The sequence below is a fragment of the Podarcis liolepis genome, assembly GCF_965112155.1.
Source record: "Podarcis liolepis genome assembly, chromosome: 13".
Taxonomy (NCBI): Eukaryota; Metazoa; Chordata; class Lepidosauria; order Squamata; family Lacertidae; genus Podarcis; species Podarcis liolepis.
Window position 1 is genome coordinate 58,630,438 of NC_139573.1, and position 4,646 is coordinate 58,635,083.

Consider the following 4,646-nt stretch of genomic DNA (forward strand, 5'->3'; position numbering starts at 1 on the left):
TACAGTGGCACTATTACTTCCCTTGATCTAGATACTATACTCCTATTGATGCATCCCAGAATTGCATTGGCTTTTTTAGCTGCCGCGTCACACTGTTGGCTCATGTCAAGTTTGTGGTCAACCAAGACTCCTAGATCCTTTTCACATGTACTGCTCTCAAGCCAGGTGTCCCCCATCTTGTATTTTTGCCTCTCATTTTTTTTGCCCAAGTGCAATACTTTACATTTCTCCCTGTTAAAATTCATCTTGTTTGTTTTTGCCCAGTTCTCTAATCTGTCAAGGTCGTTTTGAAGTGTGATCCTGTCCTCTGGGGTGTTAGCCACCCCTCCCAGTTTGGTGTCATCTGCAAATTTGATCAGGATGCCCTTGAGTCCATCATCCAAGTCGTTGATAAAGATGTTGAATAAGACCGGGCCCAAGACAGAACCCTGTGGCACCCCACTAGTCACTCTTCTCCAGGATGAAGAGGAACCATTGATGAGCACCCTTTGGGTTCGGTCAGTCAGCCAGTTACAAATCCACTGAGTGGTAGCATAGTCAAGACCGCATTTTACCAGCTTCTTTACAAGAATGTCATGGGGCACCTTGTCAAATGCCTTGCTGAAATCAAGGTAGGCTACATCCACTGCATTCCCTTCATCTACCAGGCTTGTAATTCTGTCAAAAAACGAGATCAGGTTAGTCTGACATGACTTATTTTTCAGAAATCCATGCTGACTATTGGTGATCACAGCATTCCTTTCTAGGTGCTCACAGACTGTTTGCTTAATGATCTGCTCCAGAATCTTCCCTGGTATTGATGTCAGATTGACTGGGCGGTAATTATTTGGGTCCTCTCTTTTCCCCTTTTTGAAAATAGGGACAACATTTGCCCTCCTCCAGTCTGCCGGGACTTCGCCTGTTCTCCAGGAATCTTCAAAGATGACTGCCAGTGGTTCTGAGATCACATCTGCCATTTCTTTTAATACTCTTGGATGCAGTTCATCTGGCCCTGGAGACTTGAATACATCTAAACTAGCCAAGTATTCTTGTATTATCTCCTTAGTTATTCTGGGCTGTGTTTCCTTTGCTGAATCATTTGCTCCAAATTCTTCAGGTCGGGCATTGTTTTCTTTATCGGAGAAGACTGAGGCAAAGAAGGCATTGAGGAGTTCAGCCCTTTCTGTGTCCCCTGTTTGCATTTCACCATCTTCTCCTCTGAGTGACCCCACTGTTTCTTTGTTCTTCCTTTTGCTACGAACATACCCATAAAAGCCTTTTTTGTTGCTTTTAACCTCTCTAGCAAGCCTGAGTTCATTCTGTGCTTTATCTTTTCTGACTTTGTGTCTACACGTGCTGGCTATTTGTTTGAATTCCTCTTTGGTGGTTTCCCCCCTTTTCCATTTTTTGTACACATCCTTTTTTAATCTTAACTCAGTTAAAAGTTCTTTAGATAGCCACCCTGGCTTCTTTAGATGGAACCCAAAACACCTTTCTGCTTTGGTTGGGGGTGATTCTGGTGCACACCCAAAAAACACCATTCGAATATGGCCCAATCAATATGCCCAATCAAAGCTTATTCACCTTCTTTCTACGCATATGGAAGCGAAAAGACGGTATTGTGTTATTTTGGTTTCATTACACACACTTTGCGATTTCTAGGTCAATGTTCATTAAGACCAAAGCAAACAACTTGAAATAAGTGAAAACCAAGATTTTTATTTCTATGTACCTGTAACACAAAAAAACCTGTTTGGCTTTGTTTAGGCTTATTACACTTCACTTTGCTAGGGTTAGGGTTAGGGTTAGGGTTAGGGCTAGGGTTAGGGTTAGGGTTAGGGTTAGGATTAGCGTTAGGATTAGCGTTTCATTTAGGGTTAGGGTTAGGGTTAGGGTTAGGGTTAGGGTTAGGGTTAGGGTTAGGGGTTAGGGTTAGGGTTGGGTTAGGGTTAGGGTTAGGGTTAGGGTTAACGTTAAGGTTAGGTTCAGGTTCAGGGTTAGGGTTAGGGTTAGGGTTAGGGTTAGGGTTAGGGTCAGGGTCGGGGTTAGGGTTAGGGTTAGGGTTAGGGTTAGGGTTAGGGTTAGGGTTAGGGTTAGGGCTAGCGCTAGGGTTAGGTTTAGGGTTAGGGTAGGGTTAAGGTTAGGGTTAGGGTTAGGGTTAAAGTAAGGGTTAGGGTTAGGGTTAGGGTTAGGGTTAGGGTTAGGTTAAGGGTCAGTGTCGGGGTTAGGGTTAGGGTTAGGGTTAGCGTTAGCGTTAGCGTTTCGGTTAGGGTTAGGGTTAGGGTTAGGGTTAGGGTTAGGGTTAGGGTTAGGGTCAGGGTGAATGACCACAGAAAGAACAATCCAAGCTTATTCGTCCTCTTTCTATTGAGGTGGAACCAAAACACCTATGCTTGATTTGGGCTAATAAGAAACGTGTCTGTCAGGGGTTCAGGAGCAGAGGCGAGGGCAAGGGAGGAAACAGAGAGCGATGGGGGAGGAGTCCGAAGAAAAGATGAGTGATGACGACGACCCGAGATCTCCGAGTCTTTCCAGTGAATCAGAAGATTCACAGAAAGGAGCGCCAGTGGCCAGAGCAAGGGGGGAGCCTAGGGGGACACCCCAGGAAGAAGGGTCCAGAGGGGGTTCAGAGGGCAGCAGTTGGAAATCGGGGCCAGCGTCCCCAACAGAGTGCTGTGGAGAGGAAGGGCGCCAGGTATCGAGCTCCGGCAGCTCGCCGCAGGGGGGAGGGCATGAGTCAGGAGTGGCCACACCTCCATCGGGGAGCGAAGAAACGGTCAAGCGGAAAGTGGAAGGTTGGGCGCACGCGCCAAGTTCAAATGCACAGGAAGGTGACGCAGTAAGCAGCCCGGAAAGGGAGCCAGGTCCTAAAGCCCGACGCAAGGAGACAGAAGGGTCCGGGGGGTCAGCGTCAGAAGAGTCCAGGAAGGAAGAGACAACGGGGGGCAGAGGGACCCAGAGAAGAACGGTCAGGCGGAAAAGGTGGAGTAAGGCTAGGGTATTAAGTTGGTGTACAAGGGGCGGAGACTCAGACGGAGCTTCGCCGGTCTAGCTTATAAGACGTAGAGCTGCACGCGGCAGCTTGGAAATGGAAACTGTAACTCAATAAAGACTTTTATAAAGTGAACGCTGGCTAGCGTGATCCTCTGTGAGCTAGGATCTGGGAGCAGCTCTGACAGTAAGCTCCGTCTCAACAGTTTTGGCACCTAAAGCCTCGCGGAGAGGAGAGAAGGCTGGTGCCTACTTGCGAGCTCACGAACGGCAGACAAGATGACGGCCGAACAGCAGATAGCGGATCTCAGAGAAGCAGTGACACAACTGAATGCCGAGATACTTGCATCCAGGAATCGAGAGGAGGACGCAGCTGCCGCCTACAGGGATCTCCAGATCAGGTTGGAAATGCTTACGAAGCAAGGGCAACTGACACCCAAACCGGAGGGGATTGGGTTGGGGAGACGAGCAGGCGGTCTAGTCTCTCACTTCGATGGGAGTTTACAACAGTACCCCAACTTTAGAGCAGATGTAAAGTGTGCCCTGCAACTGCTATACAAGGACTTTAGAGATGAGCAAGAGAAGGTGGGGTTTATCATGTCCCACTTGCATGGAGATGCTAAAGCATGGCTGCGCAATTTGTGGAGAGATAAGGATCCGGCGCTCCAAAATGCGGATGCCTTCATTAAAGCGATGGATAGGTGTTTTTTATCAAGCATAGACGTGGATCTTGCCCGGATACTGAAGCAGGGGAGGGCCAGTGTAAGGCAGTATCATGCCCGCTTTTTTGCATTGGTCAGTGCCCTGGAATGGGACAGAGATTTGGCTCCAGTCAGAGACCTGTTTTGGGAAGGCTTGAGCGGCGCGGTTAAAGACGAAATTGCGAGGGGGGAGAGACCCCGGAGCACGCAGGAGATCGTTCAGAGGGCGCTGGCGGTCGGGGTGCGTCTGGAAGAACGTCCATGGAGCAGGGACGAAGGGCGTGGAGGGCGCGAACCAGCCAGAGGCTACTCCTTCGTTCCCAGAGAAGCAGCGCGTGCGCAATCCACGCCTCCGCCAGGAGGAGGAGCGGAACCTATGGAGGTTGGAGGTGCAAGGGCTCAGTCAGTAAACAGAGCCCTAGCACCGGGAGCAGTGAAAGCGAAGCCTCCTAGAGGGAACCGGAAGTGCTACATCTGCGACAGTCCCCAGCACATGGCGAAAGAGTGTCCCCAGAGGCTCCACAAGCACACTGCAGCCTCAGCAATGGTAACTGCAGCTACTCAGCAAGAAGAACCACAGCAGGGAAACGACGGAGTCTGGCTGGAGACAGAGGCACTGGGGCCTGGCCAGACGAGTCAGTGAAGCAGTCCCCAGAGATTTTGCAGCCCACAGACCCCCTCCCGCCCAAACCAGTAGTGCGGCTCACCGCATCGCTCCAGCTGCCCAATGGACTCACCATGGACGTGCCGATCACCATTGACTCAGGAAGCAATGCGGACTTTATAGGGCAAGACTTTGTCGACCGGCACGCTATACAGTTGCTGCCTGCCACACTGCCCCTGCAGGTTGTCACGGTGGATGGCAGGGAGCTGCTCGGGGGGCAGGTGGTGAAGCAAACGCCACCAATGGTGATGCGACTTGGAAATCACAGGGAAGTCATCAGCTTTAATGTCACTCAACTATCGGGCACGCCT